Raw genomic sequence first — 23,444 nt, 5'->3', positions numbered from 1 at the left:
GATATTAAAAGAAAAGAAAATGACAGAAACGGACCATGTATTCTCAGTTCCTACATTTATGCATTTATTATTTTTTATCCCACTTTTATTACTTTACAAATAACTCGTCAACCAATATACCTAATAGTGCTTCCTCCTCCTATTTTCCCCACAACAACAACCCTGTGAGGTGGATTCAGCTGAGAGAGAATGACTGGCTCAAAGTCACCCAGCCAGCTATCATCCCAACGTGGAACTAGAACTCACAGTCTCCTGGTTTCTAAGCCAGCACCTTCACTACTACACCAAATTTATATACTTAGAGACATATACACATGCATGCATGCATATTTATACATATCTAATACATGCTTCTGTAAGTTTATACATATACATATGTGTGTATGTACACGTACATACATACAGTATGCAAAAGCTTTGTTTGGAAAATTGACAGGATAAAAAAGAAATTAAAATTAAATGAATTTAATTCTGGTGGCGCAACAGGCTAATGCAGCCTATTATTAACAGCAACTACTTTCAAGATTGCAGGTTCAAGTCCCACCAGGCCCAAGGTTGACTCAGCCTTCCATCCTTTATAAGGTAGGTAAAATGAGGACCCAGATTGTTGGGGGGCAATAAGTTGACTTTGTATATAGTATACAAATGGATGAAGACTATTGCTTGACATAGTGTAAGCCGCCCTAAGTCTTCGGAGAAGGGCGGGATATAAATGAAAAAAAAAAAAAAGAATTAAACCCGGTATCCTCAGGCCTTGGTGTCCTCAAAGCCATTTATGCCATTTAGATTCTATCTGCTCAATTTCAGGATGTTTGTTGAAAAATTTCCCTCTATTTAGAGGTGTGATAGGGACTACCCAAAAATAAATATTCATAGTTTGGGGGCTCTTCTATAACAATTTGTCCCCAGGCAAGGGTATCTCCCACTTTCTTTATCTTCCAGAAGCTTGTAGAAACTTAGATATCATGGAAAGTATTTGAAACGTGAGTGCTGTAGCATGCCTGTGCCAGGTTTATAATATGAGTTATAAATTTTACCCTAACTATATATTTCATTTCTATTAGTGTACACTATTGTTAATACATTGGCTGTGGCTGTGGTTTTTATATACCATTTAAAGTTCCACAACTCCAGATGCACAATATTTTGTCTTTCCTACAGAAGTCATTTGCAGACAGAAGACTAGCTTTCTGTCCCTTCAATATATTTTTGGTTGCAGCTTTGATGAGCTTATTAGATGGTTATTGTTTTGGGCTTTTAGAAAACCAAATATAATTTATCATAATTATGTTATGATAATTTATACTAATTATAATAACAACTTCCATTGGAGTGTAGCCAAATTCATTGTGAGCTTTTGAAAACTTGAAAGTGGATTCTGTTCCCATGGGAATTATATTTATGATTGGCTAGGAATGTCTGAAATATTGAAAATAATCACAGCCTATGATTTTAACTTTAAGATGCAATTTATTTTGCAATTATTTCTCGGCATTGGTACATTTTATCAGTCCTTATCACATTACATCTGTACAATGCCAGCCACCTCATTTTGCACTGCAGTATGCTGATTAAAACTATTTGGAAAATTTCAGTAGTATTAAAACATTTCAAAGTCTCCCCAAACAGAAGTGAAGGAAATAAGAGGAACAAAGGGAGGGAGGGAGGGACGGTGGGAGGGATGGTGGGAGGGAGAAAGGAAAGGGAAGGGAAGGGAAGGGAAGGGAAGGGAAGGGAAGGAAGGAAGGAAGGAAGGAAGGAAGGAAGGAAGGAAGGAAGGAAGGAAGGAAGGAAGGAAGGAAGGATCAGCAGTCCAGAATGAGTCAGACCTCTAAAAGTTAGGTAAAAGTCAGATCTGAAGTAGAAAACAGACAGTACAGTTAGAATTACTGCTGTTGTATTGATCATCAATCACAGAAATCAGAATGTGGATATTTTGAACTGACAGTTAGAAGAGCTCAGCCAGAAGCCAAATAGCCAAATGAATTTAATAAACTTTAAGTCAGCAATATCTGAACAACTGAGTCATCATAGCTAAAAGCTGGGTCATCTCCAAACTCTTCATAGTCAAGAGCATTACCAAATGGACAGATAGAATTCAGCCCTTTGTTTTTGCTACAATCATCTGTATTTTAATATACATTTCAAGAGCAAAGAGGGATCATCAGACGACCTCCAGAGATGCCCTCCCCTCCCCATGACACTACTGGGAGGAATGTGCAGAAGATTAAATTCATGCTTTGTTGTTGTCATTAGTTGCGAAGTCGTGTCCGACCCATTGCGACCCCATGGACAAAGTTCCTCCAGGCCTTCCTGTCTTCTACCATCCTCTGGAGTCCATTTAAACTCACGCCTACTGCTTCAGTGACTCCATCCAGCCACCTCGTTCTCTGTCATCCCATTCTTCTTCTGCCCTCAGTCTTTCCCAGCATTAGGCTCTTCTCCAGTGAGTCCTTCCTTCTCATTAGGTGTCCAAAGTATTTCAGTTTCATCTTCAGGATCTGGCCTTCTATAGAGCAGTCAGGGTTGATCTCCTCTAGGACTGACCAATTTGATTGCCTTGCAGTCCAAGGGATTTGCAGGAGTCTTCTCCAGCACCAGAGCTCAAAGGCCTCATGCTTTGGCTGCTTTTCAAATTATATATTTAGGATTTAATAATATGTATGTATTAAACCTAATACTGAAATGTTCCAAAGCAGTTTTTCCTTTGAACATTAAGTTATAGAGACAAAAAAGGGTTAAGCCTTCATGTAAGTGTCCAAGAAGAATTTGACTGACACTTGTTGAAGAAGACAAGTTGGGCTGAAGCTACCTATTGATGTTCTTCATATCACTTTTCCAGTACAGCCACTAATAAAATGAAACTCTTGCAATAGCCACTGTCTGGATTTTATAAGCAGTTGTTTTAACACTTCCCGTCAAACCCATGCTTAATGTAAAATGTTTACATTTTAACCAAGTTTAATCGTAAGTTCAGGTTAAACTGTAATGAAAGTCTTTGGGACCAAAGTTCAAACTAACTGAACTTCATGCTTGCCACATAGGTAGTCCTCAATTTACAACTAAAATTGAGCCCAAAATTTTTGCTGCAAAGCGAGACAGTTGTTAAGTGAATCATTGCAGTTAAGTTAGCAATGCGACTGTAAAGTAAATTCGGCTTCCCCATTGACTTTGCTTGTCAGAAGATCACATAGTTCTGGGAACAGCAAACATCATAAACATAAGTCAATTTTCAAGAATCCCAGTTTTAACCATACAACCATGTGTGGCTGTTATGCAACAGCCATAAGTGAAAAAAATGGTCATAAGTCACTTTTTTCAGTGCTGCTATAAACTGTCATCAGAAGAATGGTTGTAAGTAGAGGACTTCCTATATTGTCCCATCCAAGCACACACATTTATCTCTGCAGAGTGGTATAATATTCAGACAGCTTTCTACACTAATTCAGATACAAGTTCAGATATTCCTGAAATGTGTTAGGTTAATCTAGGTAAGTCACGGGTCTTTGGTAACAATAAACTTACCAAGCTGTAGGCATATGCTAGCATTGAATCTATACTGTTTTGCATTTTAAACATGCAGGCTTCCTGTTCGTTTGTTTTTGTTTTTGTTTTTAAGAAAATGTATTTGCAGTGTTGCAAATAGTTCCCTCATGTACAAAACAAACAGAATGAAGTGGTTACTTAGCAAATTCTTCCAGATCAATCTAGATGCAGTGGAATGGCAGATGAAATATTATCAACAAGACATATAACATGGCTGATGTCCAATACAATTATTCATAAGTATTTCTAGAAATCAGTGAATAAGATATATAAGGCAGTGCTATATCGCTGATTGGGGAAAAATTGCTTCTGGGAATTTGGAATCTGGGAGTTTGGAAAATCAGAAAGGTAGCTGCCAATGATTACATGACTTTTCATTACTACCTTCTAGGTAGCTAGGGATATTACCTATTCACACGAGGAACATCATTATTTCTGTATTTTATTGGCAACATATGATGCCTAATAGTGGAAGGATGACGTGGGAAAAGAGCGGAGATGTCTCTGCATTATTGGTTTTTGCCAAAATAGACAGATTTAAATATGTCTGGAAGACAGGTGAATTTAAATCAATGCAAGAAGGGCTTCGTTATAAATGTAACTTTTGATATTGGAATTACATCTGTTGATGTTTTGGCTTAAATCCTAAAAGCTCAATTTGAGGCAGCACCTTCTCCCTGCATTTATTAATATTTATTTTTTATTTATTAAATTTATAAGACTTAGTCATATTACTTTCCTCTACAAAAGAAAGTAAGTGCATGAAGCAACTTAATATTTCTAAGTGTGGTTGCACAATTTCTGCATGTTCTAACCCTGCCTGCCTTCCAAAAGGTTCCGAGGGTCTGGTTTTCCTCAGGCACTGGATCAAGAATTTTTGTGAGCCTTTACTTAAATTTATTCCAGGTTGTTGAAATTTTCTTGGACCCAGTATGTTTTTCCACACAACTATATTATCCTATATGCACAACTATAACTATCCTATATTTTTTTTGTGTGACTCTAAAATACATAGATATTGGTAGCTTTCTTAAATTGTCCTTTCTTCTGTCCCTCCCCTCCCCTCACTTCGCCCACCCTTCTTCCCTTCTTCCCTTTTTCCTTCCTTCCTTCCTTCCTTCCTTCCTTCCTTCCTTCCTTCCTTCCTTCCTTCCTTCCTTCCTCCCTCCCTCCCTCCCCAATTTCTGAATCAAAACATTGGTAGCTTTCTTAAATTGTCCTTCCTTCCTTCCCTTCCCTTCTCTTCCCTCCCTTCCCCTCTCTTCTCTTCGCCCATCCTTCTTCCCTTTTTCCTTCCTTCCTTCGTCCCTCCCTCCCTCACTTCGCCCACCCTTCTTCCCTTCTTCCCTTTTCCTTCCTTCCTTCCTTCCTTCCTTCCTTCCTTCCTTCCTTCCTTCCTTCCTTCCTTCCTTCCTTCTTCCTTCCTTCCTCCCTCCCCAATTTCTGAATCAAAACATTGGTAGCTTTCTTAAATTGTCCTTCCTTCCTTCCTTCCTTCTTCCTTCCTTCTTCCTTCTTCCTTCTTCCTTCTTCCTTCCTTCTTCCCTTTTTCCTTCCTTCCTTCGTCCCTCCCTCCCTCCCTCCCTTCCACAATTTCTGAATCAAGACATAGATAGCTTTCTTAAACTGTCCTTCCTTCCTTCCCTTCCCTCCCCTCCCCGTCTTCTCTTCGCCCACTCTTCTTTCCTTCCTTCCTTCCTTCCTTCCTTCCTTCCTTCCTTCCTTCCTTCCTTCCTTCCTTCCTTCCACAATTTCTGCATCAAGACATGTTTCAAGATTAACCACCAGATTTCATTATCTATTACCATAATGAATTCTATTTTGGCATATCTTACAACTTTGCCTTAAAATAAATTATTCATACATTTCTTTGACATCCTGAAATGAAGTCTGGGTATTTAGATTCCTTGATTCCATAGGCTATGGAAAACATGAAGAAACCCGAACTCTCTATTAGCAATATTAAGATTTCATTACATTTTTTTTTGCTGGGAAAATATAGCACGTTTAATTTTGATAAGTTTTACATAACAAAACTTCAAATAGGATTATTATAATTATTTACTTATCATTAATTGCAATTCTGGAAATCCTTGACCTAAAAAGAAAGCTAATGCTCTTCTTGGGCTCTTTCGATTGATGAGAAATCTCTAAGCTTTTGTTCAGTAAATACTAGCTGCAGAATTGAAATATCTTCCATTTGTAGATTTCTTTTTTTCTTCTTCATGTGAGGTTTATTGTAACTTTCTGTTTTTATTACTTGCCGCAGGGTGGCCTGTTTGCTGAACCTTTCATTAAGAACAACACCCCCTTGACTTTGGACTCAGTTTCCTCAGAACAAAAGGCTATTATTAGAAACTAAGTGACTTACTGTTCATTCAGCAATATCATTTGAGGCATAAACCATAATTAGAAGCATAAACCATGATTTACACTCATGAGCATGTTTTATGACCAAAACCTGACTCTTTGACTACCCGTTTCAACTCATCTGTATGAGTTGGCTTTGGTGTAAATAATCAGTTTGGGTTTAATCTAAGATGTATCTGGCACCAGAAAACACAGAAACTCAGTTTCGACAACATCTGAAGTCTTAGCTAAGCTCAACTACTGAAAACTGGCAATGTGGTTTTCATTTTCAACTATATTGAGATAAGAAACACAAACCACATGCAAATTCTAGCATAGGCTGAACAAAATTATCAGAAAATGATATACTTGCCTTCTTTGAAACCCAAAGGAAAAAGCACATAATATTGATTGCACCTTTATGAAGAGCATAACACATCCAATTCTTATCTCTGCCCTGATCATTGCACCTTTGCCTGATCCACAAATCTCAAGGGTGGCTCTTGGTCACCAAAGAATTGCACATGCTTGGTCACCAATCATGTCAGAAGCTTTGTGACAACACCGCGTACCTGTATACTGCATGAATCAAAAAGAGGGCTGTGAAAATACTTACAGATACCTCACATCCAGGACATAAACTGTTTCAACTCCTACCCTCAAAATGACGCTATAGAGCACTGCACATCAGAACAACTAGACACAAGAACAGTTTTTCCACCATCACCCTGCTAAACAAATAATTCCCTCTCAACACTGTCAAACTATTTACTACTAGTAAATAGTTTGACTATTACTATTACTAGTAGAAGATTACTATTAATCTTCTCATCGTTCCCATCACCCATCTCCTTCCACTTATGACTGTAACTTTGTTGCTTGTATCCTTACAATTTATACTGTAATTGATTGTTTCCTGATTGCTTACTTGTAGCCTATGACTATCATTAAGTGTTGTATCATTAAGTGTTAAATTTGTAGCCTATAACTTTCATTAAGTGTTGTACCTTATGATTCTTGATGAAGGTATCTTTTCTTTTACGTACACTGAGAGCATATGCACCAAAACAAATTCCTTGTGTGTCCAATCACTATTCTATTCTATTCTATTCTATTCTATTCTATTCTATTCTATTCTATTCTATTCTATTCTATTCTATTCTATTAAGACAATAAGAGGGACAAAGGAAGGAATAATTGATTTTAGTACTCCTTTACCATGTCATAAATGAGATTAACCAAGCCTCAGATAATTATTTGAAATGGACCATTTTTGAAGGGGATCTGAAGGAAACAGCCCAGATCAACATGAATCACAGAAAACATGGATGAATCAAACGTACTTGTGTGCTGAAGCTTATTATGACAGGCATTCTCAAAGTGAAATACGAAATGAATCATTCCGAATGGCTCAATTCCTCCAATTAACAAGGGGCACTGTGGGAAAGCAGATCTCTTTCATGATGATTACCTGCAGCTTATAATAAGTAATCTTTTTCTAGACTCCGGTGACATCATTAGCAAAGGCCCTCTTTGGCATGCAATTTGCGACCTTTGACTAAAACGCTTCCTGGTGAGAGGTATTCATTTTCCTCCCCACCACCCTCTCTTCTTCCCAGGATATTGAATTCCTCTTTGCAGTTTGAAGACATGCTGCCTCGTTGGACTGGACCTTTTGACGCAGTCTCTCTTCTTCCTGAACTGTATAATGAAAACAGGATGCATTGTATAAGAAATTTAATTCCTGCCTATTCTGGTCTTTAGCTTTTTTTTTAACTTCACCACAAGCATTTTGGGTAATCATTTTAACAGAATGAAAGGGAAATTTAAGGAAAAGATCAGCAGTCAATTACATAAAAGGACAAAGATGTTATTGAAAAAGCTTCAGATGCTTTCAAATAAATATTTATTCCTAGGAGATTGAATTAGAAAAAGATACACAACTTCTGCACAAAGCCCTATAAATGGGTACTATGGCCTACTATCACCACCCTAGTGAAGCCTGAATATTATTTTCTTCATTTATTTGTGCAGATGATGTGGTAAATCATTCCCCCATTCTAAAAAGGTTTCTCACTGTTTTTAACAAATACAGCAACTGAATGAAAACACCAAATCATTGTCAACAGTGCCTCTGCTTTGTCTGGATGGAGAATTATTTTATTGGGCCAGATTCAATACATTATAATTAAGTAACTGGGGCATTGGATGATAGAGAGAAGTATTACAAATATAAATGATTTTTCATAGATTCTTTTTAGATTGAAATGCCACAGTCCACCAAATTGGCTGGGCTGTGTCACAGACAGTAGCAATTAACATTAACAATAGCCCACAACTGTCTGTCAACATTATTTAAAAAAAAACTTAGCTCAAGTATATATAATTACAGAAAAATCACCCTATTTTAAGGAATTTAAAAGCAATATACTTTACTGCTCAGAACCACTAAATCAAGTACCTCTAAGGTAAAATTATCAAGAAAAAAAGATACAAAGAGTACTTGTACATAACATTGTGCATTAAATTATATGTATATGGTGAAAAATATGCTAATAATTCATATAAACATAGTAACATAATTTTTCAGAGGTTTTAAAAAATCTTTATAATTTAATGGAACAGGAAAATATGAGTATATGATGCAATTATTCAGTGTTTTTTTTAACTATCATATATTTCCATTTTTAAAAAAAATATTAGTCTGAACAATTCTAGATAGGATGGGGACATAGAAGATAAAACATGTGTCTTGAGTCTGTGTCATTTTCTCTATTTTATCTCAAAAGTAAAAAAAAAATGATCATGTAAAAATAAGCTTTGGAGGGGAGAGGGAGAGAGAGATTCATATTTATCAGCAAAATTACAGCAAAATATTCCTAATAATTTAATTCTATGTATATTTAATTTTAAGTGAAATATAAATAATTTTGTAGATTTTACTTCCAAAGAAGTATTCTGATACTGAAGATTCTTTAGGGAAAATGCCAGATTTAAAGAAGAAAATTGAGTTAGTTAGATCTAGAAATCCAAATAGAGAGTGATTTTTAATAATTATAAGTAATGATTACCATTACTACTCTTCCATTAGATAGAGATAGCAGATAGCACAATTAGGATGGATAAAACAGGTAGAAGTAACAAAGAACAGATGACTCCTTAAATAACCTGATCATAAGCTATGAAGGCATTTAAAGGTGACTATCAACACCTTGAATTGTACCTGGAAGCATGCTAGCAACCAATGGAGCTCACAAAATGGTGGTACTCATATGTACGGACTAATCACTCTTTACTATGCATGCTGCTGATTCTGAACCTGTTGAAGCTTCTGAATGCTCTTCAAGGGTAGCCTGATATAAGCTTCATTGCAGTAGTCCAGATGGGAAGTCACAAAGGCATGAGTAGCAATGAACAGAACCTGTTAGTCCAGAAATGAGCACAATGAATGCACAATCTGAAGGTATGCAAAGTCCCTTCTAGCCATAACTGTCACCTACTGTTTGAACAGGAGTGATGACTCCAGAAGAACCCACATCTTTTGTTCTGGGTTTCTATAGGGCAGTGACACCAGGGGTGAAATCTAAAAAATTTCCCTACCGGTTTGTGGCTTAATCGGTGGGCATGGCTTGGTGGTCAGGTGACCGGGTGGGCATGGCCAATAACAATAAATAATAAAAATAATAAACAAAGTACACAAAACAATAAGATGTTCCAAAAACCAACTTTCATATGTTACACACACACACAACACAACACAACTGACTCACACACAATGTAAAAGCAGCTGCACTTCACCCAAAATGGCCCATGCAACAAGCAGGAACTTCACACAGCCACAAAAAGCTCAAAAACCAACTTTCACACTTTACACACATACAACACAACACAACACAACTGACACACACAAAAATGCCACATACAGCTTTGTGAGATTTTGTGTATTTGTGTAGTTAGAGTGAACACTACAGAAACACACCAAATCTCACAAAGCTGCACAAATATTTTATTTTATTATTTTATTTATTTATATTTTTAGATAAAAGCTAAATTTAAAACTTAACTTTAAATTGCTATGTCTAAAAAAATAAATAAAATTCCTAAAAAAACTCCAATTAACTATTTTTTTAAAGCTCCCCCCCCCCGCTGACAATAAAACCCCACAGTTACTTACCCAACTGAAGGGACAAGGTAGGCAGATTGAGTTGCTCACCGATGAGATGGATTGCAGGCAGGCAGATTGAGTTGCCATCTGATGCAATTGATTGCAGCGGCCAAAGCAAGGTAGGAAAAGCAACCAAGCCCAAAAGAAACAGCAAGCTGCCAAGTAGGCAAGTATGGACTGGATGATTGAGTGGTCATGGGCCGGGGGGGGGCAGGGATTTTTGCTACCGGTTCTCCAAACTATCCACCCCCATCACTACCGGATCACCCGATCTGGTCCGAACCGGGAGCATTTCACCCCTGAATCAACACCCACCCCATCCAAAACCAAAAGTGGAAAATTTCCACATCAGAAGATCCAAATATTCAAAGTCATTCACTTGCTTGGATTGAGCCAAAGTTTAAATAAATTATGAGCTGTGAAGAATGATCGTCCCCATGTCCTGCCTTATCTTGAGGGGAGGGGGATACCTCTGGCAGGGATAAGTGAGAATATCCAAGCAGGGTCATCCAAAGCATGAAGAAAACCCAGCTGCTCAAGTAAAGAAAGCAGACACCTATGCTGGACAGCACTAATGTAAAAAGAACCTGGAGGTGGATTATACTTTAGGGCAGTGGTTCTCAACCTTTATAGTGCTGCGACCCCTTTAATACAATTCCCCATGATGTGGCGACCCCTTTAATACAATTCCCCATGATGTGGCAACCCCAACCATAAAATTATTTTCATTTTGAATTTATCGTGCCTGAAGCCATATTGGCTAGCGATCTGAACTGCTTGTGATTGCCTTGAGGACGGAGGCATTAAAGCGGAGACTCCTCCCCTATTCAGTTTAGCGCGCCTGAAGCCAGATTAGGCTAGCAATTGGGAGTGATTGCAGCTGGCTTGAGAGGGAGACATCAGAGCAAAGATTTCTCTCTTTTTTAATTGATCACGCCTGAAACCAAATTCGGCTAGCAATTTGAAGAGCCTGCAGCTGGCTTGTGAAGTCAACCATTGGAGCGCGATTCTTCAACTCACAAGTATACTTCCCATATTTCTGATGGTCTTAGGCGACCCCGGGCAAATCGTCATTTGACCCCCCAATGGGGTCCCGACCCACAGGTTGAGAACCGCTGCTTTAGGGAAAGTAGCAAGGGAATAATTTCATGTTGCATAGAAGAAGGCCATTATACCCTATCACTCTAATATTTCAGCAGAAGCATCATATGTAAGGACAATATAAAGTGACTGACAGTGTGTGCCAGATGATGACTCCTGGCAGTCAACATATACTGACAAAAAGCCGTCAATCTTTTGAAATACTAATGGTGCTTATGATTCAGCTAAATCAAAACCTTTGGGACGTACAGTTGCTGATCTTGCTATGCAGGTAACAAAATGTAAAGTTGCAAAGAGAGAACTGTAACAGGGATGTGAATACTGGAAAGACCAACAGATGAAAGATGAAACAAATCATTACACATTGGCATCTTAGGCATCAGAGAACTGAAACAGACCACAGCTGGACAGTCAGAAATCATACCTCTTTATTACTCAGGACCATAAAATAAAAAAGAAAGAGAGCCAAGAAGATATAGCAAAAATGGTACTTGGCTACAATGCAGGCAATGACCATATAATATCAGTTAGATTTTGCAGACAACATTTTAATATTTATTTTATTTTATTTATTTTATTTTATTCAATTTCTATACCGCCCTTCTCCCGAAGGACTCAGGGCGGTGTACAGCCAAGTAAAAAATCACAATATCAATATTAAAAGAAATTAAAACAAGCATATTATAAAATGGCCAAATTTAAAACGAATTAAAATATTAAAATATAAATAACCCAATAAAATTTTAACCCAATAAAATTTTAAGCCAGTCCCGCTTGAATAAATAAGTGCGTTTTCAGCTCACGGCGAAAGGTCCGAAGATCAGGTACTTGACGTAAACCAGGGGGAAGCTCATTCCAGAGCGTGGGAGCTCCCACAGAGAAGGCCCTACTCCTGGGGGCCGCCAGCCGACATTGTTTGGCGGACGGCACCCTGAGAAGGCCCTCTCTGTGAGGGCGTACGGGTCGGTGGGGGGCAAACGGTAACAGCAGGCGGTCCCGTAAGTACCCGGGTCCTAAGCCATGGAGCGCTTTAAAGGTGGTGACCAAAATCTTAAAGCGCACCCGGAAGACCACAGGAAGCCAGTGCAGACTGCGCAGGAGTGGTGTTACATGGGAGCAACGAGTTGCTCCCACTATTACCCGCGCAGCTGCATTCTGGACTAACTGCAGCCTCCGGGTGCACTTCAAGGGCAGCCCCATGTAGAGAGCATTGCAATAATCCAGGCGGGAAGTTACGAGGGCATGAGTGACCGTGCATAAGGCATCCCGGTCAAGGAAGGGGCGCAACTGGCGCACCAAGCGAACTTGGTGGAAGGCCCTCTTGGAGACGGCCGCCAAATGATCGTCAAACGACAGCCGCCCATCCAAGAGGACTCCCAAGTTGCGCACCCTCTCCGTTGGGGCCAATAACTCGCCCCCCACAGCCAGCTGCAGCTGCAGCTGACTGAACCGGGGTGCCGGCATCCACAGCCACTCCGTCTTGGAGGGATTGAGCTTGAGTCTGTTTCTCCCCATCCAGACCCGTACGGCTTCCAAACACCGGGACAGCACTTCGACAGCTTCGTTGGGGTGGTCCGGGGTGGAAAAGTACAGCTGCGTATCGTCAGCGTACAGATGATAACTCACCCCAAAACCACTGATGACCTCGCCCAGCGGCTTCATATAGATGTTGAACAGGAGGGGCGATAGAATCGACCCCTGAGGCACCCCACAAGTGAGGCGCCCGCGGTCGACCTCTGCCCCCTGTCAACACCGTCTGCGACGGTCAGAGAGATAGGAGGAGAACCACCGATAAACGGTGCCTCCCACTCCCAATCCTCCAACCGCGCAGCAGGATACCATGATCGATGGTATCGAAAGCCGCTGAGAGATCTAATAGGACCAAGGCAGAGGAACACCCCTGTCCCTGGCCCTCCAGAGGTCATCCACCAACGCGACCAAAGCTGTCTCCGTGCTGTGACCGGACCGAAGCCGGACTGAACGGGTCTAGATAGACAGCTTCATCCAGGTACTGGGAAGCTGCCACGCAACCACACTCTCTACAACCTTCGCCACAAAGCGAAGGTTGAGACTGGACGATAGTTACCCAAAATAGCTGGGTCCAGGAAGGCTTTTGAGGAGGGTCTCACCACCGCCTCTTTCAAGGCGGCAGGAAAACCCTTCCATCAACGAAGCATTTATAATTCCCTGAGCCAGCCTCGTGTCACTTCCTGAGTAGCCAGCACCAGCCAGGAAGGACACGGGTCCAGTAAACATGTGGTCGCATGTAACCTTCCCAGCAACCTGTCCACGCCCTCGAGAGCCACAGACTCAAACTCATCCCAAACTACCTCAACAAGACGTGCCTCCTCCATCCCATCTGGACCATTGCAATTTTGGTCTAAACTATCCCGAAGCTGAGCGATTTTATCGTATAGATAACCGTTAAACTCCTCAGCCCGTCCCTGCAGGGGTCATCCCGCCTCCTGGCGAAGGAGGAACGGGTCACCCGAACAGGGCGGCTGGGCGGTTATCTGCCGATGCAATGAGGGAGGAAACGAGAACGCCGTCTCCCTCATTGCCACTAGATAGGTCTTAGTAAAGACCTCACTAGTGTCCGATCAGCCTCGGAACGGCTAGACCTCCAGGTGCTCTCTAGGCGTCTTCTCCGGCGTTTCATCTCCCTCAGCTCCTCAGAGAACCATGGGGCCAAGTGAGATCTACGCCGGGTCAGGGGCCGCAAAGGCACGACACGGTCCAAAGCCCCAGCCTACGCCCGTTCCCAGGCCGCAACTAGTTCTTCAGTCGTGCCGTGGGCAAGATCCTCAGGAAACGCCCAAGCTCCGCCTGGAACCTCTCCGGTCCATCAGGCGCCTGGGACGGAACCAACGCATTGGCTCCGTCTCCCTGCGGTGGTGAGCGGCGGTCCGAAAGTCTAGGCGAAGGAGAAAATGATCTGACCATGACACCGGTTCTGTCACTAAATCTCCTAATTCCAGATCATTAATCCACTGTCCAGAGATAAAGATCAAGTCTAGTGTGCCTCCCCCCGTGTGTGTAGGGCCATCAGTTACTTGAATCAGGTCCATGGCCGTCATGGAAGCCAGGAACTCCTGAACTGCCGTTGACGACAAGCCGGCCGATGGCAAGTTGAAATCTCCCATGACCAGGAGTCTGGGAATCTCAACTGCCACCTCGGCAAGCATCTCCAGCAGCTCAGGTAGGGCTGTAGTCACGCAGCAAGGAGCCAGGTACGTGATATATGTCAGTAATATGTCAGTAATCCAAGTTTATTTTCCAACCACTGATGCAGACAATGAGGTGGTTGACGAATTTGGCAGAAGACAACAGCAAGATGTGCTGCTTGCATTCAGAGACTGGAATGACACCTTTGGAAATAGTAACCAAGAAACCATACTTGGATTTAATGGCTCAGGAAAAAGAAACGAAGCAGGAAAATGACTTATCAATTTCTGCCAAGCCAGTGATTTCTACATTGCCAGTTATTTATTGATTGGATACACAATCTAGTGGTTTACAATTTTTTGTAAGCTTTTCGTTGGATTATAGATAACAGCAATGCTTAGTAGTTAAAGTAATCTGCTGGCCTCTTCTGATATGTTTCGTCTACCAATATGAAAGTGTCACTATGGCAATGTTCTTTTTTTTGGTGTTGCCTTTTGGTTATTTGTTCTATTTTTTTGGTGCATTTGTTGGGAGTGGTAATTCTTTTTGAAAGCATTAAGAAAAAAAACTGGTATCTTTTAGAGTAGGGGTGTCAAACTCGCGGCGTCATGTTGTTGTCACATGATCGCATCCTGGACATAAACTGTTTCAACTCCTACCCTCAAAACGATGCTATAGAGCACTGCACACCAGAACAACTAGACACAAGAACAGTTTTTTCCCGAAGGCCATCACTCTGCTAAACAAATAATTCCCTCAACACTGTCAGACTATTTACTGAATCTGCACTACTATTAATCGTTTCATAGTTCCCATCACCAATCTCTTTCCACTTATGACTGTATGACTATAACTTGTTGCTGGCAATCCTTATGATTTATATTGATATATTGATCATCAATTGTGTTGTAAATGTTGTACCTTGATGAACGTATCTTTTCTTTTATGTACACTGAGAGCATATGCACCAAGACAAATTCCTTGTGTGTCCAATCACACTTGGCCAATAAAATTCTATTCTATTCTATTCTATCTTTTGTGGTTTCCCCTGCCCTTTGCTAAACATGGGCGTGGCCAGTAGGTAACACATTCGGCCCGCTGGCTGTGAGTTTGACACCCCTAGTTTAGAGTATTGACCATTGGGATGGCAAACAACAAAGCATAGGGCAAAGAGAGAACTTATTACAGTGAAGAATCAAGGAACAAAACTATCTAATCATCAATCAATGGTTGCTTTTCAAAAAAAAAAAAAGCATCCAAACAGCAACAATCCCAAAGAAACAAATTGCACTAAAGAAGCTTTGGTTGAATGCCTAATGAAATGTTTCACCTACCATGCAGATCTTCCTAAGCCAGAGAGCTATCAATTGGAGTAAGTGTGGCTTTCTGGACTCTTACTATTCCATGTGATCATTAAGAATTGACCATGAATATCGATGAAAGCTTCTATGTTTTAGGATCGGGGTGAAATCCAGCAGGTTCTGACAGGTTCTGGAGAACCGGTAATGGAAATTTTGAATAGTTCAGAGAACTGGCAAATACCATCTCTGGCTGGCCTCAGAGTGGGGTGGGAATGGAGATTTTACAATATCCTTCCCACAGGAGTGGGGAGGGAATGGGGATTTTGCAATATCCTTCCCCTGGAATGGGGTGGGAATGAAGATTTTGCAGTATCCTTGCCCTGCAATGCCCACCAAACCACACCCACAAAGGCACGCCCACAGAACTGGTAGTAAAAATTTTTTTATTTCACCACTGTTTAGGATCGATTATCAACATAAAGGAACCAATTGTCCCCCAAAAAGGACATAAATTAATGCTTATTAGAGCAGCAATGAAGACCTTTAAAAGTTGCTGAGATGCCAAGAAGATTCTACCCACAAAGTTTAGCAATGGATTTCCCTGTAACTCTACATGAAAGCAAAAGTTGGATTTTGAGGAAGCAAGATAAAACAAGATATTGATTCTTTTGAACTTTGGTGCTAGAGATGATTCTTGAGAATACTATGTGGATAGGCAAAAAAACCCAAAAATTGGAGCATAGAACAAATCAATCCAAAGTTCTTGCTCAAGGTACAAATGACCAGACTCAAATTATAATATTTTGGATACAATCGGCAAAGACCCATCTGCATGGAAAAATCCATTCTGTAAGAAAAAGAATAGGATGATGAGCAGCAAGGTGAATGGATTTGATAACAGTCATCAAGGGCGCTCTTCTGGAAGACCTGAAGGTCCAGGCTGGGAATCATCTTGGAGAAGATCTGTCTATGTCAGTGGTGAAATCTGAACCAGTTTACTACTGGTTCGCTGGCTGCACATACGCACTGCTTGAGCATGCACAGTGCGCACAATGCACCAAATGTGAGTGGATGCAGTGCACCTCAAAAGGAGGCATGGGTAAGTAGAACAGCGCGTGGGGGGTGATCAGCTGTGGCGCGTGATCTTTTTTTTTTACTTTTAAAAGCATTTTTTTACAACCTATTTGGCTTAAAAGGTTGTAAAAAATGCTTTTAAAAGTAAAAAAAGAGGCTCTGACGATCGTGCGGTTCAGCTGGGATCGTCAGAGCCTTTTTTCTTAACCTTGTAAAAACATTTTTTTACAACCTATTCGGCCGAATAAAAAAATGCTTTTAAAAGTAAAAAGTAAAAAGTAAAAAAAGAAGGCTCTGACGATCGCATGGCTCAGCTGGGCATGGGCGGGGCGTGGCAGGGATTTTTGCTACTTCTCTGAACCACCCGCCACCATCGCTACCGAATCGGCCAATCCAGTCCGAACCAGGAGCATTTCACCCCTGGTCTAAGTGGTTGGTAAGAATGCACACTACTTCCATGAGGCAAAAATCAGTCAATGCAATGTAATGTTTACGGATGCTGTATTTGTTAGTCAAATTAACAGCTTCTTATGGTTGGATCCCGTTTTTTTTCCTTATTGTTGCAAATTTGCTGTGGATGGTTGTGATTTTCCAGTACCAATACTCTTCGTTCTAACTGGATTTGGATTACAGGGATCAGCAAGGTGGGTACTAGAATTCTTTGCCTTGGGAATTGACCTTTCCTAGCATCACTAGTTCTATATATCTATGAAACCTCAGGGGTGGAATTGCGGTGTATAGTCCCCTTGTTAACACTGTCAATCCTTTTTTATAACTCACTGACTTTATTTGATGTGTCAGCTGGGAGGCAGCTTTTCATTAAACCTAGATCCCCTCCAGTGTTTTTACACACAAGTTCATATATACACATGCACACCTACCTACAGAAACCTTTTTCTGCAGCCTTGAAAATCATTCTGGCCTTCGGATGAAAATGTACAAAACTGGCAAGACTTAGAGCAATATCATTGCTGGTTATTAATGTGTGATAAATTGATGGATATAAAGAAAACCAATATGACAAAATTAGCATGCAATACTGCATTCTAATGACTGCACCACCATGGCTAAATAAATACTAATTCTGCTCTTTGGTTTCTTTAACCCAGTATTTCATACATGTTTGAACCGTTGAGTGCAAGATTGTAACTTCAACATACGGATGCTACAAAGTGTTAAGAACTACCTAGGGGTTCTCAACCAATTAAAGGAGCTGCATTTTGGCACTTTTTCATTAAGAAATTATAGCAATAGCATTTAGACTTATATACCGCTTCACAGTGCTTTACAGCCCTCTCTAAGCGGTTTACAGAGTCAGCATATTGCCCCCAACAATTTGGCTTCTCATTTTACCCATTCGGAAGGATGGAAGGCTGAGTCAACCTTGAGCCTGGTGAGATTTGAACTGCCAAACTGCAGGCAGCTGGCAGTCAGCAGAAGTAGCCTGCAGTATTGCACTCTAACCACTGTGCCATCGCGGCTCATTATAGTTCTATTAATCCTTTAACTAATAACCAGTTAACCTAATAGTCTGGATGCCAGGCCTTAACACTGAAAATTTGTACTTAATATGAGGCCCAGGGATATGGCCAAGTGTGAGAATAGACAGTATTCAGATGAATCAACAGTTTTTAAAAAGTGCTATCCAAATTTTAAAAAATCTACACTTGGTTAAAAAAAGCTTTGCTTAATTCATATTGCACCCAACTGTTTCAAATTGAAATTCCAAATCCTTTTATCACCCACTCATCACTACCATCCCATTTGACTGCTTTCCAAGCAAAACATGGTTATATTTTGAAAGGGAAGAAATAGCCAAGGTAACAAGAGGTCAGGAAATAACTTTTTCCCTCTCTTTGGCACATAATAGTACATATATGTATGTATTTATATGTGCTTGTGTGTGTATATACTGTATACACACACACACATTGTATGTATTTATGTAAGTGTATGTGTACGTGTAAGTATGGATGTACACCAATGTTGGTATTCAGCCGGTTTGGACCGGTTCGGGCTAACCAGTAGTGGCAACCTGAGGGTGGGCATGCCCAAAAACCCCGGCGCTACACCATCCTATTTAGCCACATTTTCTAAGTCGTATGCATGCATGCAAGCCACACAGTGGTGGGTTGCCCCTGGTTCGGACCGGTTCTATAGAACCGGTAGTGAAACTGGTGGGAGGCTCCACCCACTGACCCGAACATCATCAAAAGTGATCTGTGCATGTGCAGAAGAGTGTGCGCGAACTCCGCTCACACACAGGCACAATGCGAACGGGTAGTAAAGGTAAGTAGAACTCACCCCTGAAGCCACACACACGAGCAAAGCACATGTGCGGAAGGTGCATGTATGGAGGGCACGCACACGAGTGAAGCAAGTGTGCACAGGTGAGCGCTCACATTTTCGGTGCACCAGTGGTAAATTATGTAAAACCCACCTCTGTTGTACACATACATACAATTTATAAACACAGGTAGTGTATGCTTTTCTTTAGACTGAAAAACACTGACGTTGTTGCCTTTTTCAGTTTATTGATAAGTTGGCTTATCAATAAACAAAAATATGATCAAGTTTAAAAACATCAGTTGCTTGACTCACACACAATCAAGCCATTTTCTTCAGTCCTTTTAAATATCAGTACAATTAACAGAGTACTACTACTGGGCCTCTGGTGGCTCAGACTGCTAAGACAGTCTGTTATTAACACAGCTGCTTGCAATTACTGCAGGTTCAAGTCCCACCAGGCCCAAGGTTGACTCAGCCTTCCATCCTTTATAAGGTAGGTAAAATGAAGACCCAGATTGTTGGGGGCAATAAGTTGACTTTGTATATAATATACAAATGGATGAAGACTATTGCTTGACATAGTGTAAGCCGCCCTGAGTCTTCGGAGAAGGGCGGGATATAAATGCAAATAAAAAAATATGCATTGTTGCTTATTTGCTTGAAACTGGCGGGAAAGGCTGTTCCTTTATTAGATTGAATGTAGGTCCTTAAAATGGAGAATAGACTAGGACACCTGACAAATTGTTCATCAATCCACTGCAGTTTGTTCAACCTTCAAACATTGTCTTACCTACACATAAAGGATTCAAGTGTGGAAATAGAGAGGGGGGGAAGAGAAGGAGGGAGGGAGGGAGAGAGAGAGAGAGAGAGAGAGAGAGAACTTCCCTGTTATTGTTAGCAACCACCTGTCTTTGTAAGATTATATGCTTGCTGCATTCCTTTGAGATAATACAAAGATGTCTTCTTCATGGCCGGCTTCAGTCTGCCAGGCTTGGCATCCCAGAAAACGGAAAAGACCTTCAGTTCAGATGACAGATCAGGACATGATGGCTGTGCCCTTGCATTAACTGCAGCAGGAAAACTTGCCATGACCCCCAAGAGCAGCTACTGGCAGGTTGATCTTTTGGCTGTCATGGGTTAAATACTATAAAAAGGGAGACAGATCATGCTCAGATTCTAAATGAATACAGATAGTTATTTTGGAGCTGCTGCGGATGACCCATATAACCTGGCCTGAATTTTGAGCCACTTAGAGCAAAGAGCAATCTTACCCAGATATCGGTGTCCCAACCTGTATCTCGCAGACAAATTCCTGCCAAATGGAGACCCCTTCTTTCCTCCAGCCCCCAATCGCTGCCAGTGAACATGATCTGAAAATCCAAGCACCAGCTCAAAGCAAAGCTTTTAACAGAACCTTGAAACAATAAAAAGTACGCTTCTGATCCTGGAAGGAGAGGATTGAGCTGCATAGAACTGCAGAGGTATAGGAATTGAAATATTGCTTTTGCATTCTGTTTTTTTTCCCCCCTGTAAGCTTTTGTGGAAAAAAACACCCTGGGTTTATTTGATACAATATTGCATTAGAATATAAACATTTACTTCCCTTCCTAACAGTGTCAAACACTGAGAGATAATCCTGTTCCTAATGAAGTTGATCACAAATGGCCTTTGATTACAACTGGTGCTGTATTGTTAGATATCAGAAGAAATTCTCATTGTTTGATTTAATATTGTTGTGGGTCAGCTCCCACTTTTGCCTTCATTCTCTCTTCTGAATATTTTATGAGTTTGTGAATTTTTGGCATTTCAGTACAAATGATTAGTCAACAAGAACAGTCTTTACGAGATCCATATTTATATTAATATCCATGTAGAAAACTTAATTGACCAACCGAAGGGCTGCTATTGTTCTGTTTATTGATGCTGCAGCTGTATCATGGAGGCAGTAATTTAGCAAAAGCCTATAAATAGAAATTATACAGTGGATGGCATTGACTGGCCTTGTGTTTTTAATATTCCCTTCGGGATAAAGTATGACATAACCTAATTACAGTGGTAGAGCTTTCAGGATAAGGGAAATTATTGTTATTCTGTTTGACAATCAAGTAATTAGCTTCTCTACTGGATGCTTTAGTGGACATTTCTTCTAATTAAGCCATCCGCTGGAATTGAAATTTTAGTAAATGTGTTTTTTTTCTATTGAAAAAAAAGTCATCTAGCGCATTTTAAAAGAATCTGTTAGTTAATTCCTTGTTGTAAAGTCATGTAGATCAAAAGTGGACCCCACTTCTTATTTCTTTCTAATTTCATGCATATATGAATAATTGCATTTTGATTTTTTTAAAAAAGAGATTGCATTTCTTACATTCTGCTCTCTATTCTGCTCTGTGATTTGTTTAGTTTTTGAAGTAACATCTTCCTAGCTTGTGTTTAAAAAGTACTTGTCCCTTTGTCCCTTTTAAAACGTTCACTTTAAAGATAGGTAAAGGTAAAGGTTCCCCTCGCACATATGTGCTAGTCGTTACCGACTCTAGGGGGCGGTGCTCATCTCCATTTCAAAGCCGAAGAGCCAGCACTGTCCGAAGACGTCTCCGTGGTCATGTGGCCGGCATAACTAAACACCAAAGGCGCACGGAACGCTGTTATCTTTCCACCAAAGGTGGTCCCTATTTTTTCTACTTGCATTTTTTAGGTGCTTTTGAAACTGCTAGGTTGGCAGAAGCTGGGACAAGTAACGGGAGCTCACCCCGTTACACGGCAGCACTAGGGATTCGAACCGCTGAGCTGCCGACCTTTCGATCGACAAGCTCAACATCCTAGCCCCTGAGCCACCGTGTCCCCATACTTTAAAGATAGTGAGATGTAATTTCAACCAAGGTTCATCAGAAACGTCAAGCAGTTTCATTTTCTGGGCTCAAAGTCTCACTAATGCATTTTTCATTCTTTGAATAAGAGTTCCCTTTCCCAGATGATACATCTGGATTCAAAAGTACCAAAGAAGCATTTTTGTCTGCCCTCATCAGCTCAAAAGCATTCTAAAATTCTACCTAATGAACTACTTCATCTTGCTAGGACAAACCTGTCTTACTTGTGCTGGCAGAGAGGGCTTATTTTGGGTCCTGTCACTCAAAGAACTCCAACGATCAGGATCCAGAAGAAGAGCCTTCTCTGCTGCAGCACCCACCCTTTGCAATATCCTGCCCTCTAGGACAAGGGTGTCATGCTTGTGGCATCATATTGGTGTCATGCTTCCGTCATGTGAAGTACATGTGGGGTGGGCATGGCATGCACATGACACATCTGGCCCATGGGCCACCAGTTTGACACTCCTTCTCTAGAGTAAGATCTTCCCACACCCTGCTATCTGTTCTGACCAGTCTTAGCAGAACCAAGAAACAGACTACTTGTCCCGAAAAACCTTTACATCTTTACTGTACACATCTACTGTGAATTCATGGCATTTGCACACAGAAAAGCCCAGGCAATAATCCTTCCAAGGGTTAATTGCAATAACAGACCTTATCAGTCCTTGGATAATTGCCAGGCCGAGTGCTTCCAATCGCAAAGCTGTAAATTAATTCCCAGCAAGAAGTCTCTGAGGCACGAACCACGATAAGCAAATCTTTGGAAGAAATACGAACTGTTGTCTCCTGCAACCACTACTCCCCCTTTTGCTGCTATTTATTCCCTAGCCAGGGAGGGCCATTCAGTGTCCATGTGTGCCTTTCTTCCCAAGTTGGCCCCTGTTCTTCAGTTGTTCTCCTCTCCTGACAGCTTTGTGCATACGCACATCTGGAACAGGCCCCAGCTGTTCTTCTTCCCCACTTATCTCTGACTCCAAAGGCAGCTGGGAAATATCGGATGGTCCTATACAGAGATTGATAAAATGTCTGCAGAGATATGTCAAGATGGTATGGGCAAAAAGCAGGCTCATCATTTAGTATGAAAACAGTTTTTTTTAATTTGCATTTATATCCCGCCCTTCTCCGAAGACTCAGGGCGGCTTACACTATGTTAGCAATAGTCTTCATCCATTTGTATATTATATATAAAGTCAACTTATTGCCCCCAACAATCTGGGTCCTCATTTTACCTACCTTATAAAGGATGGAAGGCTGAGTCAACCTTGGGCCTGGTGGGGCTTGAACCTGCAGTAATTGCAGGCAGCTGCTGTTAATAACAGACTGTCTTACCAATCTGAGCCACAGAGGCTCAGACTGTTGTAGTAACAACACCATAGAAAAGGAACAAATGAAGGTATATGAAAGTAGAAAATCTGTGTTAGTACAGACTTCTAAGAAGAATTGATTAAAAGTTCTAATGGTAAAATTTGGTTCTAATGGTAAATTTTTGCTTTAGGAACAATGAAAGATTTTAGGCCACTTATTAGAGAGGTAAATCATGGACTTACTTTTTTATGTCTGGATCTCCATAAAGCCTAGATCTTTTTCTTC

This window comes from Ahaetulla prasina, chromosome 2, assembly GCF_028640845.1.
Source record: "Ahaetulla prasina isolate Xishuangbanna chromosome 2, ASM2864084v1, whole genome shotgun sequence".
Lineage (NCBI taxonomy): Eukaryota > Metazoa > Chordata > Lepidosauria > Squamata > Colubridae > Ahaetulla > Ahaetulla prasina.
The sequence above is the reverse complement of the archived record's forward strand: the minus strand, read 5'-3'. Positions refer to the sequence as shown.